General features: G+C 32.2%; 1 protein-coding gene across 3 annotated transcripts in view; it reads right to left on the bottom strand.

The window, feature by feature from the left end:
• The window catches only part of Dp (transcription factor Dp), a 33,383-nt gene extending 21,610 nt beyond the window's left edge, over positions 1 to 11,773 (bottom strand). Inside the window, exon 1 of one of the 3 annotated variants that reach the window (XM_067272393.1) lies at positions 11,535 to 11,773. The gene's annotated coding sequence lies outside the window, so the exon portion shown is untranslated. The remainder of the gene's footprint in view (positions 1 to 11,534) is intronic. The other 2 variants (XM_067272386.1, XM_067272402.1) reach the window with 2 other exon arrangements.
• Between the last annotated feature and the right edge of the window lie 3,854 nt (positions 11,774 to 15,627).

The following is a 15,627-nucleotide window of genomic DNA, read 5'->3' as shown; positions in this document are numbered from 1 at the left end:
ACTATGTATAGATGCCTAGACATACAAAAAATACACACTCGATCTAACACTCTGATCAGCAACCCTAATCTGCATTCTCTATTAATAGAGATTTGTCCCATTCAATACTTATTTACCATATGCCTACTGTGCTAGAAAAGTAGCTAAACTGAACCAATTATTGATTTATTTATTTTCAATTACAATAGGAAAAAGTCTTGTGACAATAGATTTCCTCTCCCTAATTAACATTAAAACCTCAATTAAAATACATAAAAAACAACAAATAAAGTAACAAAATAAAAAAATTAAGAATTATATTACATTCTTTTGCAGGCTTTTTTTGAAACAGCAATAATCAAGGTGTAATAAGTCTTTGAATCTTCCTATATTTTGTGATATCTGGTAAAAAAAGAAAAATCTTTCAGATATACAGTAGACCCCCCTATAACACGGGTTCATATAACACAGATTTGTATAACACGGCGAAAAAATTGCAATCGTATTCGTAGAACACAGTAAAATGTCATCGCCGACTCGTGTCGTGACAGGATTGGTTGAATCTGGACCAGTAGCGGATATTGTACAAACCGTTGAGTTTAAACAAGCACTGGACCTACTAAAAAACATTTATTATTCAACAGCCATAAAAATGATTTTTATATTAATGATGTCTCCAAAGTTCAGCGAATTTTTCGCAGAAAAATAACTTATCAGGAAACACATGTCCGCCGTTCGATGAGCCGTTCCGTGATGAAAACAAGCTTAAGCAATGGCGTCATCGAACGATGCACACTCGGTAAGTAATCCTACAATTTTTTTTGTTTATAGCATAGTTTATATGGATTATTCCCAAAAAAATTATACGTGATTTGGAAATGTTGAGTCAAATTAGTCTAGAATCGGTTAATTTTATGGAAGAAAACCTTTCAAACAGCTGTAGTCCCTAAACTGCACAAGTGCGGGCTGATTGGCTCATGTATTTACGTGACTCGTACAACATGGATTCATATAACACGGAACATATCTACCGTGTGTGTATATGTATGTATATATATATACAGTAGAGCGTCGATAAGTGGAACGTCGGTAAGTGGAATGGCCGGAAAGTGGAACGATTTTCAGTCGGACTGTGTCGTGCTGAATCGAATGTTTTTGATACTAAATTTACTTCTAAAGTATAATTTTCATGTTTTTTATATTCTTTAATATATTTATTTTGTTTGTACAAAATGCAAAAATAATTTTTAACGATACGATAGCCTCGATGATTATTATAAAAATTTTCGTTAGGCTTAAAATTGACGAAAATTCAACACGAAGCGACACGCAACGGAGAAAAATTCAACAGGAAGCGATACGCAATGGAGAAAAATTTGAACATTGGACAGGTTAATGTATTTTTTCGTACAAAGTCGGAAACTGGAACAAATCATTAACTGGAAGGACCCCAGTCCCCAATTGGTTCCACTTTTCGACGCTCTACTGTATATATATATAAAGTGTATATGTGCTTGAAAAATTATGAAAACTGCATGAGGGAACACTTAATCTAACCAAATTGAACATTTCATATCCATTATAATATCTATGATATAGTAATTAATCAAAATATTTTGTGTGATTAGTAAATAAGGGAAGACCAATCTGGACCTAGTGACATTAGAGTAGATTGTAAAAAGAAGATTACAGAATTTAAGGTTAGATATATTTTATTTATTCTTTTGTGATTTTATACAGCAGAGAGAGGGACAAGCCATTGACCAGATTGGTATACAATAATCAATAAAGGATTAAAAATTAGCAAAGAAAATGGATCATAAAACAATTTTAGAAGCTATTGAAATGACAAAAACTTCATAGGATCAGACAGATCTAATGTCTTCTAAACTGATCTGGTGGTGAAACCTATGTAATAAAAACTTTCACCATTTCTATTTAACTTCAGGCCATAAATTCCTGATCTGAAAAGCATCTCTACTTAATCCTTATCACTATGAAGTATGTTCATGATAGTGAGTGTTAGAGTAAGATGGCCATCTTACTCTAACAATAAAACTGCTATTCGTGGTATACAGAATAACTAATGCAGCCATAAGTTTACCTGTGTGTTAGTTAATACCTATTTTTTATCTTTCCTATTTTGTTTCCTGTTCATCATCATATTGCTCACAATATCTTCAGGGAATCTATGACTTCTAGCTACTCTTGATATGTTGGAGATTTTCTTTCTCTGTCAATCACAAATGATGATTAGATGAAGACTCCTGTAAGAAAACTCATCTTTGCAGTTGCATCATTGTATGTCAGATGGTTCTTGTTGCATAGCAGGACATTTTGCAGTAATGGAACAGGTGAAGAGAGAAAAGCCGTACCTGTTCAACACTGCAGAAGATGAACAGATGAGGGTTCTGATGACAGTTAATTTGTGTCCTATTAAGTCTTCTGATTTCCAATGAATGAAATAAGACTATTAATGTGGATTTCCTAAAGACTTTTGTGTAAAGATGGCTGTTTCTTTTGTACACTGTCATATGTAGGAAATTGGTCCTACTATAACTGTTCCTTGTAACGAAAAGACTTACCCCTGAAGTGTTTCAATTTATGACTTTTATTATTTCTAGTGCTACCTCTTTATGCCTCCAGATGACAAGCATGTAACTGACAAATCTCATTACAAGTTTTACGCTTTTTTGGAAATTTAGTAACTCTTTCTTAATAGGCAGAGTAAAAAGGAAAGATACTGGCTATGATGCTAAGTTTTACAAACTCTGATGATTTTAATATAATTCTTATTTAAATAAAGATATTGAAAGGTACAGAAACAAAAACACCTCATTCAATTATAAATATTCATTACCATAAATTAAGAAAAATATTTTTATATATTTTGTAAAATTTATTTCAATCAGATATGATCAGCATCCTGCTAAGCATACTTACTGTGTACAAATAGAACAAAATGAAAAGTCTAGCAATCTTTATAAGCCCCTAGAAAACCATTATTAGAATGCTTAATAATTCAAAAAAATTAAAAAAAAATCAGAATAATAAATTTAAACATCTAAAATATAATGTTTTCCTCTTTACAAGAGGCAATTACATTTTATACAAAGCAAGATGTATCGCCAACTTGAGGTTATTAGTCAACATATGCTTGGCACAAATCCTGCATTAAATGAAAGCAACACTGATTGCTTAGAATTGTAGAGCATATTTATTGGAACATAATGTAAAGCAAAGCTATAAATACAAATATAACCTCTAGTATACGAAGTTTTTTTTTTGGGTACATTTGGCTCAAGACTGTATGCACTGGAAGAGTTTTAGAAGTTTAACCCCCATTTGAGAATTAAAAAAATTAAATAAAAAATAATAATAATAATGCCTATGGTCTATATCAGAGCTTCTTAAACTTTTTTTATTCACGACCCCATTTATGATTGTGATTTTTTTCGCAACCCAAAAAAAAATATAAAATAAAAATATATAAATATTTTGTGATGATTTATTGATTAGGTAACAATATATATACAGTACATATGAAAAAATATAGTTTTAGAATTTGTTTGAAAACATACAAAAATACAAAATTAAAAATTGCACAAAAAGTTGTAAAATTGTATTTATTATAGTTACAAAAATTATATACCAGACATGGGCAAATGCTGAGAGCCGCATGCAGCTCTTGCTGAAAGTGTTAATTTCTGTTTTTTATTATTGTTTTTACAATTTTATTTTTATAATTTTGTGAAAATATGTTAAAAAAATTCAATATTTGTTTTATATTATATTTATATTATATAATACAATCACGCACCTTACCATACTATCCGCCATGATAGTACAGAACTGCGGCTCCCATGCATTTTGCAAAACCTACATTTCGGCTCCCACTGAACTCTTGCTTGCCCACCCGTTATATATCTATTTTTCACCAAAACTGCATTTTTTGCAATAACATAAATAAAAGAGAATACTGGGCAAAATATATCGTCGCTGGTATATATTCGAGCCTGGGCATTTTGGCCGTCTTAGTTCGTTTGAATATATTCGCGTGCAGCTGTTACACAGTTAAGTATACAAAACTTAAAAAAAAATTGTTTTTTAATGAGATGGATGTGCTTGCTTTTTACTGCATACAGGGCCGGATTTACATAGGGACATTTGGGGCCGGTGCCCAGGGCCCCCACAAAACTATGTTTAAACATAATTTTTCCCCCTATTTCTGCAACAGCCTAGTGTGGCCTAATCACGAGGGCCACAGGCAAATCAAACCAAACCCGGGAAAAAACCTATGGAACATCGGAAAATTTCGGGAAAAAAATTTAATAGGTATTTTTCAATTAAATTAAAATAATTAGTTTTATACAATAAAATATATGTATGTTTACAGTAACCTTATTTTTAAATGAAATTTACAACTTCCTAGTTGAAATCTATCAGGTCAGTCCATAAGTCCATGCCCATTTTTATGACCTTGACAAAAAACTTTTTTTGCTGTTAAAAATGTCAGTCTAATGTGATAATTTTTACACTGAAGTGTTAAATTGAATCTCATTCATATAATACTGTTCAGAATTGTGAACATTTCAGTTGTTTATTTTCGTTAAAATGGAAGTAACTGACGAATACAAAAGACGTTTTATACTTTTTATTTTTAAGTGGTGAGAATGCTACAAATGCAGCCAAAAAAATAAATACTGCACATAATCAAATTGTAATTAGAGCAAGGACTGCACAGAAGTGGTTTGAAAGATTTAGAAACAATGATTTTAGTGTGGAGGATAAGGCTCGTACTGGAAGACCCGTTGACTTTGATGACGATGCTCTCTCTGCACTAGTTGAAGCAGAACCATCTTTAACAGTTGATGAAATTGTGGAATGTTTAAATTCATCCCATGGAATTGTTCATAGACACCTACAACAAATCGGAAAAGTTTCAAAGCTAGGAAAATGGATACCACATGCACTGTCAAGAGCTAACAGACAACGTGTAAACATTTGCACGTCTCTTTTATCCCATATTGCTTTAGAACCTTTTCTTGGTAGGCTGGTTACTGGAGACGAAAAATGGATCCCCTATAATAATGTGACGAGAAAAAGACAATGGATGGATTGCGACAAGCAGCCAAAACCAACTGCAAAAGGTGGGTTGCATCCAAAAAAATTCTTTTATCTGTTTGGTGGGATATGTCAGGTGTAATTCACTTTGAGCTGTTAGAACCTAATCAAACAATTACAGCTCAAATGTATTGTGAGCAATTAGAGCGTTTAAATGAAAAATTGAAAAAAAAAAATTGACTGTCATTAGTGAACAGAAAGCAGGTTCTCTTGCAGCATAACAATGCCAGACCACATGCTGCAAAAATAACTGTACAGAAACTTGAAAGCTACAACTGGGAAATTTTACCTCATCCACCATATTCGCCAGATATTGCTCCCAGTGATTATCATCTTTTTCGCAGTTTGCAAATTTTTTAAAATGGAAAACTTTTGAGGATGAGAACAATGTAAAAAAGGCTATTTCTGAATATTTTGATTCAAAACCAAAATCATTTTATGAAGACAGGATTAAAAAGCTACCATCAAGATGGCAAGAAATTGTACAAAATAATGGTGAATACATTATAGATTGAAATAAAATTTAATTAAAATTTTTTGCTGCTTTTTTTGTAGATAAAAATACGCATGAACTTATGGACTAACCTGAGTTGAAAGTACAGTATTTTGTGTAAATTTTCTAAATCATCAAATTTGCCTACTCTTAAAGGGGAGCCCCCACCGAATTTGTGCCCAGGGCCCCTGGATTGGTAAATCCGGCCCTGACTGCATAACAAACTAAATCTTGGTGCAATGTTTGACACAAAGCACAACTCACAAAACCTATGACACAAAGTGTGCCATTTTCAAACTCTCACAAATTATTTTCAATATTTTTGCATTAAAATCTCGCAACCCCAAGATTTCGCTAAGCAACCCCAAATGGGGTCACAACCCATAGTTTAAGAAGCCCTGGTCTATATTCTAAAAATTAATAATTTAATTTAAATTATAAAAAATGATTTTTTTAAACCGCACGCCTTTAAAAACATTGACACAGACCTGAACTGGCCTACTAAAAGGAATAAAAAACTTTATAACAAATATTTTGTCAGTAATCATGCCTAGACTTATGATTCCTTTTGCTTTTCTTTCTGTCAGTATAGACACCTATAATCTAAGCAAGATGTTAATCATGACTGATAGAGAAAAATCATATCCTCCTTTAATTCCTTCAGTAAAATTTCCTATCATTTTTAATTATTAAAGAACTACTACTACTAAAATTTGTTTTATAATTATCAATCATTATTTCAGAAAAACCAGCATTAACATTAGCCTTATCACTATACAGGTATACCTTAATGCCCTAAATCATACCACATATATCAAAATCACATTAATCAAAATACAGTATCTATGTTAAGTAAAGACAGCTGGTAAAACTATAAATTAAAAGGAATTATGTATATAAAGGAATTGATGCAATTAATTTTGCGCATTAGTCAAAACTGTATTAAGCTAAGATACCTGTAGTATATTTCAATTTATTCAGAAACTTTATATATAACTTTAAATAAAATATTAATTTTATTATTCAAAAAACTGTATTCAATGAAAAATTATTTCTTTATCATAATATATATATATATTTATTATGTATTGAGTCAATAATGACTCATTATCACTCAAGAACTTCAGTCATCAATTAACAGCCAAATTGTGATATTTTCTCATTTGATAGTAAAAAGTTTGTGCATTGGAATTATCCATTATAAAATGATTTGTTATAACCTTACGAACAGTTGTAATGTTATAAGTGAGTGTGAAGTCTCTTGTTATAAGCTCATATTATAAAATAAGGTTGCATTGATAGCTAATCAGATTAATCCTTATATGAATCCAATAAGACGAAACAAAATAATGCCACTTTAGTTGCTGTTTGATAAAGAGAAAAAAGTATTTTGATTTTCTAATGCTGAAAGACAGAACAGTATACAAATTGTTTTGTTTCCAAGGATATTCCAAATTACAAAGGAATGTGCATTCTGTATTATTTCAAAATAATTCCAAGGTAATGAAAATAAATTACATTAAATATGGTAATTAAATTCATAGAAGTTGATATATATTTGTATTTTTAGATTTAAATCTTATAATTTAGGATTATCAGAACAGACTTATGATGACTATGCAATACTTGAAAAATTGGATTTAAGTATAAATAACGATACAGTACCAATAATATCCAAAAAATAATACTCTTTACTAAATAATAACAAAACAGACTTGATCAAAAGAAGGAAATTTATGAAATACAACAATCATAAGGCAAAAAAGAGTGGTCAAGAACAACTGAATATCAATAACAATCTTGTTTTCAAAATGTAACATTGTAAGTACAGTAGAGCATCGATTATCCGACCCCCGATTAACCGGCTTATCGGTTAACTGACCTCATTCTAGTTGGCAAATTCAAATGTCCGCTAGTGATGTGGCGCTACAATATTTGGTTATGTCTTGGCTACTTTATTATTATTTTTGTTAAATTTTTGCATGTTTTAGCTGGCAGCACTGGCTCGACCATGAAAGGGAGGCTAGTATTTAAACCAGGCCTAATACACTATACTAATAATGTATTTTTTCATACTTTTCGGTTATCCGACCAACCCCAGTCCCCAATTAAGTCGGATAATCGATGCTCTACTGTATAATAAATAATTGCACAAACACTATTTGCGATATTCAACATTACACTAGAAACATAAGAATAATGGAAAATACAAATATGCAAACACCAGTAATTTGAAACTGCCTTATTGCAATTTGTTATAACTCTTACTTATTCATCATTTGAAACAATACAATTGAAAAATTATTTTTAAATTAAATATAACATGTAACATAACCTAACAATATTATAATAAATCCTAATCCTTCCTTTTCAATTGCAAATTCACATGTTATCTCTAAAATATGTCAAATTAAGCATGAAGAATTGTTACTTTTAATAAATATTTGCTAATTTATACTATTAACTAACTAAATTTATTCCAAAGCTGAATGGTATCACCAACCTATGTCAATGATCATTAAAAATTTAATTCAGAAATTAAAATAATTCATTTATTTACTGTACTAGAAATTATTTCAACTTTAATACTTTGTTATTATATAATAAAATGTAGCTATTATGAATTTTTCTACTGCAAAATTGAATTTTTTCCATATTTATTTTCAACATTTAATAATCCTGTTAATATTGGCTGATTATTTCACATCAGTTAATAACAATTATAGATTAATTGTTGGGAAATTTCAATAACGATAATTATGGCATGATAACATGTGGATATATCTCTAATTAAATATACTACTTACAAATTTTAAAATCACAGAAAATTTCTTCTTCAGTATGTATGTAGTATCTGTTCACATTGTTACTTTATAAAACAAAAATCACAGAACATTTAAAATATACTTAAAATGTTTAATTAATCTGTCAGTCATTTATATACAGTATCTAGCATTTGTACTTCAACATCACATTGTATTGTAGGAATTTCAATATAACCTTTTGCATCTGAAAATCAAATTCTTCTTAAATTAAAAGGCAATGTTGTTACGCAATTACAAGAATGAACTCAAGGTCACTATCAAACACAATGTATTTTAGGGAAGAAGGAAAACTTTTAAATTAATTCATCTCAAAAATTATTATTATTACTATTTACTTCAAAAATTTAATATTGGTATCATAATAATATATTTTAAAATATTCTGAAATGTTTAGAAGTCTACATTACGAATATTATATATTAAATAAAATAATAAATTGTCAAAAATTCTTCACACACACATTTACAATTAAATCATTTATAATATAATTTTACACCAATTTCAATATAAGTTAATTAGTAAAATTTAAATATTTATAAACATCACTTTTTGATAAATTCGTGTATTTAAGAGGAATCAAGGTCGCTATCGTACACCCTACTGAAATATCTCTTACAGAATGGAGTTTGTTTATATTTCTTTATATATTGTAAAACACTATTTTCATTTCTATTATATATGTTTACATATATAAGGTAAATGTGTCAAACTTCAAATCAGTATAATGAAAATAAGCTGTTTCTAATTTATATTAGAAACAGCTTATTTTCAGAATTACTAATTAGTCAATAAAAATTAAAAGTTTACTTCATGAAATCATAAATGCAAATACTTATCAGGTTTTAGAGATAAATTTACTAAATAAAAATATATTTAGAATAATTTATAATCATTTAGTGGTTAATGTTACCTATGGTAGCAAACATGGCAGTTCGTCTCTGAAACAGTGGGGACGCACATTCTAACCTAATCTATTCTAATAAATTACCATAATTATTGCCAACCAAATTATTAGAACCGAGGTAATTTATTAGAATAGGTTAGGTTAGAACGTGCATCCCCACTGTTTCAGAGACGAGCCACCATGTTCGCTACCATAGGTAACATTAACCCATTTAACTAGTAAGACATATATTTCATTGTTTATAACTGAATACTTAATAGTTTGATAATATCCATTATAAGTGAAATGAATTGCTATTTTCAAGTTACTTTCATATAAATATGATACAATATATATAGCCTATATATAACTATTTACAAATTATAAATTTCATATATAATGACAATAATAATATAATAAAAATAATTTGTTATTGTATAAAGTTGCATCATTAAATATTCACATAAAAATACTGCAAAAAAAATCTTCATGTAATATAATTACATGCCAAGGCAATAAAATATTGTCAGATTTTAATCAGGCTATAATGTGGCTAATTAATTATAATCTGATTAAATCCAATGATGTCATTTATTACTATTTATAGGGCTTGGTTTATATAATTACAATAAATAGTCTAATAATATATTTACTAATGCATTACTCAAATACAAAACAAAATTACAAGAATTGCTAATAAAATATTCAGATGTATTATGTATTTTAATAATGATGTATTTATTGATAGCAAATTTGAATTGAATACAAAAATTTTGTATTCTGAAACTTATTGAAGAAACAGAAGTAATAAATAATGTATTCATTTACTCTTATATTTAATTACATTTTTCATAAATTATGTAATGTTAAGCATTGACTTTTTAATACATTTAACAGATCTAAACCATTGAGAATTTGAGATTCCTAACAACAATTGAATTCTTGCTTCTTAAATACTACTTATAAATAGTAAATGTTCAGCTCCAAAAAATTTTTGTATGCTTTATTCACTACACTTCTAAAAGAAACTTCAAATTATGATTAATATTATTATTAAATTGTAAAACTAATAATTTTAATCAAATTATTAATTGGATTTCCACAGATACTTCTAGATGGCTGATAAATGATTTAACACTACTCATCCATATAACAGTTTATACAAATTTTAATATTCATAAATCTAATTCTTTGAACAGAAAGAATGTAAGACTGAATACAAAGAGGAATAAACATCCAAGTATGTAGTGTCTGCTAAAAAAAGAATTAGTAGCAAATATTTTAGAGTAAAAACAAAAATATTCATGAAAGAATATATAGAAGTGTAGATTCAATTATACATAAAATGACAATAGGATAAACTGGCATCGATCCATAAGGGTCAAAAGGGATGCTCCCCAATATTTCTGTATCGGCAAATTGTCTCCTTCCCAAGACAAAATATATACACATCACACTACAAAAATTAGGAGTCAGAACAACTACAAACATAACAGATACACCTTACTTTTTACATCTACTCTAAACCGGCCACAAATTTTTCTTACTCATTTTCGTGGGCCCAACCCCACATACAGACCAATATCAACAATTCACAGCTTTGCAAAGAGAAATACGATACCAGAAATACAATTAAAAATGTAAAACAAAGGTTTGAATTCACTGTTCGTAGGTTATAAGTTGATAGTTAAAAACAAAACTCCTAAGAGCATTTAATTTTCAATTATTTCTCCATCTTTACAGGACAATTCTATTTTATATAGCCAAGCCATTGATCAAATCATTTAAGTGTATACTCAAATTCTCTGTCTAGTCACAATCCAGAAGAGAAAGTGAAACAAGAAATGGTAAAGAATATGAAATAGAAAGGATTTAAATGCTGATCAAACAGATAAGAAGTGTTTAAAAGGAACACCACTTAAATCTTTCCTCATCTGGAGGAAGAGGAAGATGCAAATGATAATGATGATGATAAGCAACGTTTCTGACCATCAAATAAATAAAATTTTTGTCCTTCATTCGTAAAAATCACTTTTAGATGCGTTATATTTATTTAAAGAGATTTAAAATGTGTAAACGGAGACATTTCGTATCAATTTCGGTGACGTCGACTTAAGCAGTTTTTACGTAAATTCATCGCCCCTTTTTTTTGTTTACGTCACAAAGACGTTTATGAAACGTAATGCACGAGCGAAACGTTGTAAATTCATTTGAAAAACTTCATATTTACCTTAAGCCTAAGACCGGTACTTACGAATATCCCATTTTTAAAGCGAAAACGTCAAGTATTTAATCGCACATAACATATTATATGAATATAGACGATCTTAATTTACAAACTGATAATTATAACAAGATAAAATTATTATCTGTACACGAATAAAGTTTCATTAACATTTAACACAAAGAATGAATAACAAAATTTTCTTCCCTCCCAACGGAAAACAACAGTTCCGCACTCATCGACCAGACGATAAACAATTTGTTGAAATTCTACTTCTTTTTTTTTATTTTTATTTTTTCCCCCAGTTTAATTTTTATTAAAGAATTTTACTTTAAAAATTATTAAATCGTACTTTAATTATATTAATTCTTAAATGTTATTAATTGTCTTGAATTTTTAGTTTTTTTAAAAGCGTGTTGTGTAGTCTGAATTTTTGTAAAAATACATTACTTTTACACGAGAAATGTATTCTTTTAAATAAAATTTCTTAGAAATAAACATATTATAATTATTTTTCCATAAACTGATACTAGAATTTGTAAAAGCCAATCATTAGTAATAATTTTAGCGGAATTAGTTCGCTGACGCGAGATGACGCTTTTCTAGTCTTCCATTGCTGATAACTGCGGGTCTGACCCTCAATGGGTGACATTTTGTGGGTGGTTTGTGCGGGATACTTCGAGCTCCGTCTCTTATGACCTCATTTCGGTCTCGGCGGGACATTAAAAAAAAGGCCTTTTATAGTGCCAGCGTGTTGAAAAATTAGACTGCAATGGGGTTAGTCCATAGGTGTGCCTCTTCTACTCCTTCCATTCTGTGGGCACTAAGACCTTTGTTAGCGGCCGGATGGCCGAGCGGTCAAGGTTAGCAGCCTGCCGCCCTGGGGGACCCGGGATCGAGTCCGGACGGGTCGAAAAATCCCCAGGAATTTTTCGGGGGGTGGTCCGTCCGGATATGTCGGTCCCCGTCCCTCACCACCCGGCCGCCCCATTGTGGGCCTGGCCGAACCCATAATGGGCTTGCTATAAGAGGCCCTCTTAGTGCCCACTGGGCGGAAAGAGTTACAAAAAAAAAAAAAAAAAAAAAAAAAAGACCTTTGTTATCAAGCCCATTATGGGTTCGACCCGCGGATGGTAACGAACGAGACCCAAGATATCCGTCTTCCGAAAAATTCCTGGGGATTCGAGCCTGAGTCCCTCATAGCGGTAGGCTGTCAACTTAACTACTTGGCCATCCTATCGTCATTTGGAACATCTTGTATTTCGTTCATTATCTAAAGTTTATGCATGAAGATTGGCTTATTTTTATTGGCGCAAGGACCATTCTGGCCAAGCTGCGCCATATATAGGCCTAAAGAAAAATCTCTTTTTTTTTGTTTTTTTAAGCTTCGACAACCGAACTTCTCAAATCTTGACACAAAACAAAGAATCGCACGGTCATTATTCTGTGTCTTTTTTTCAAAACTATTTTCGCCCTGTGGGCACTAAGAGGGCCGCTTTTAGCAAGCCCATTATGGATTCGGCCAGACCCACAATGGGGCGACCGGGTAGTGAGGGACGGGCCCGATATATCCGGATGGGCCACCCCCAAAAAAATTCTGGGGATTTTTCGACCCGTCCGAATTCGATCCCGGGTCCCCCCGGAGCGGTAAGCTGCTACCTTCACCGTTCGGCCATCCGGCTATAACCATTCTGTGTCAATCGTCAAGCGTTCGGTGTCGCCCCCTAGTATTTGAAAAGATTATTACGAAAAGGCATATCGATGACGTAGACGATCAGCAATGATAATGAAAGGTATGTCAGGTGCCGTTTATAAATTACTGATTAAAACTTTGAATACAGTTATAACGTTAAAGTGTTTAAAGAAGACAATACTTTAAAAAATAAGTTCGTTTGTATATTTTAAGCAAAATTATTTTAAAATTTTCCGATAGATCAAATTATTATTACACTACATGCCTAATTATTATAAATTTGATTTACATCACATCATATACACTTTTATAATTAGATTTGGATTTAATCAGCGTAACCGGTATATTATTACCGAGAAATTCAGTGTAACATTACAAGTTGTACACACAGCCGATTGCAGAGACAGATTTTACGTTAAACGACATTTAACATCCGAACGGCATCTATTGGCTGCACGAACCGCGGTTTAAAATGCGTTGCAAAGACGACAGTCGTCTATTTCTGAACGCCATCTAAACGAATGTCGGCAAAACGTTGGCTCTTACTTTCTTCGCTGTTACTTCCCTCTCAGGTGTCATTTAACCAATTAGGTCATTCGTTTATGACGTCAGAAAAACGGCGGCGCACAACGTGTTCAAATCATGCCGGAATTTTTCGGAAGCAGAAAAAAACTGTCCTCGCGGAAGTTATAAAACATTATGGGTGCACTATAGATTACCACCTATGGAATTTCGGGACTTTGAGTATATATTTGAACTCAGAGGACCAAGACGAGTTCAACGGTACCCTACTTTTGGGCCGGAGGCAAAAATAAGAAAGTTATCATACTTTTTTTGGCGATCGTGCGATGATCAGGAGTCGCGTCGCTCTCTCCGCTAAGCCTATCGCGTATTTAACAGGCAGTCCGGCACTCGGCCATATATACTTTCAACAGAGACAGATGTTGATCCACGAGCACACTGATCGTCTGCAGTTCGAATTAAGTCCTTTTCGCACACCCTCGTGCTCGTCGACCTCTGGGGCTACGGCTCCTCAGTCTCGCTATCGTTCGCGGTCGGCTAGTACTACGAGCCGACCGCGCCATCGCGATCGGGAGTCGCGATGCTTGAACAAAAGGAAAAAAAGGAACTGGCGTTCGACTGTTCGTGCTCCCGACGGATTCCCCCCCGGGAGGGGAGCCGCCGGCAGGCCGCTGATTGTTTAACGTCACTAGTTATTGATTAACGGTAGTTCTTGAACAAGAGGAACAAAAGGAAGTGGCGTTCGACTGTTCGCGCAATTTGTTGCCTTTCAGAGTGTTTTTTTTTTAAATTTGTTTGCAGACTTTACCGCGAGATGGCAGCACTAGCAACTACAATGCCGTCTGCATGAAAGCATTAAAAAAGTATGACAACTTAAAAACTATGATGACTTTCTTATTTTTCGTCTCCGGTCCAAAAGTAGGGTATCGTTGAACTCGTCTCAGTCCCCTCAGTTAAGATATATACTCAAAGTCTCGAAATTCTATAGGTGGTAATTATAGTATCCCCAAAATTATCCTGCAGTTGAGGGTAAAGGTTATTCTGGGGATAAAAAAATATTGCATGGGAGATGATACAGAGCGAATTTTCTTCGTCGTTTCCTTGTCGGTCTGCTCGCAGCAAGATCTTATTCTTATTGTAAACGTCTGTATCACTATACAAAAAACTTTTCAAATTTATTAAATGGTAGTTTGATAGATATCTGCACACAGTACAGACGTAAACTCCGATAAGATCACAGACTACCCTCTGGAAGCTTCGGGAAGCATAAAATCGTAATTTCGTCAACAATTGTTATTCAGTAGTTAATGGCAATCTTCTTCGATTTAGATGCTTAATTTCGTCGTCAATACGATTTAAAATACGAACGAATCCAGATTTAGACAAGTAAAACGGCAAAGCCGTATTTGGGACAAGACTGTCTCGGAGACTCACTACTAAGCAAATACACTGACGCTCAAGCGGGTCTCGTTCTCATTCTCCAATCTCCTTTGGTATCGCTGGTTTTGGGCGCGATCGTTCAAACTTCGCCAGCCACGAACACGAGATCGTCCACGATGCATTTTCGGTGAAATTAACCTATCCAATGTCGAAATTTCTTTCGTTGCGTGACTGCCAGGGTTGAATTTTTGTCGATGCGTAACGAAAATTTCCCTTTTTTGAAAAAAATAATTTCGGACGATACAATAGCCACGATTATTATATTTTTTTTTTTTATTTTGCACAAACAATATACAGTTTAACCCGATTATAACGTCATTGGATGTAACGACAACCCTAATATAATGTCTTTAGTGGAGTGGCTAAAATCTGTATGTGGCACGTCCTACCTTTTTTTTTTTTTTTTTTTTTGTAACTCTTTCCACCCAGTGGGCACTAAGAGGG

This window comes from Centruroides vittatus, unplaced genomic scaffold (genome assembly GCF_030686945.1).
Source record: "Centruroides vittatus isolate TY-2023 unplaced genomic scaffold, ASM3068694v2 contig_1112, whole genome shotgun sequence".
Lineage (NCBI taxonomy): Eukaryota > Metazoa > Arthropoda > Arachnida > Scorpiones > Buthidae > Centruroides > Centruroides vittatus.
This window is presented reverse-complemented; position numbering and strand designations above follow the sequence as displayed.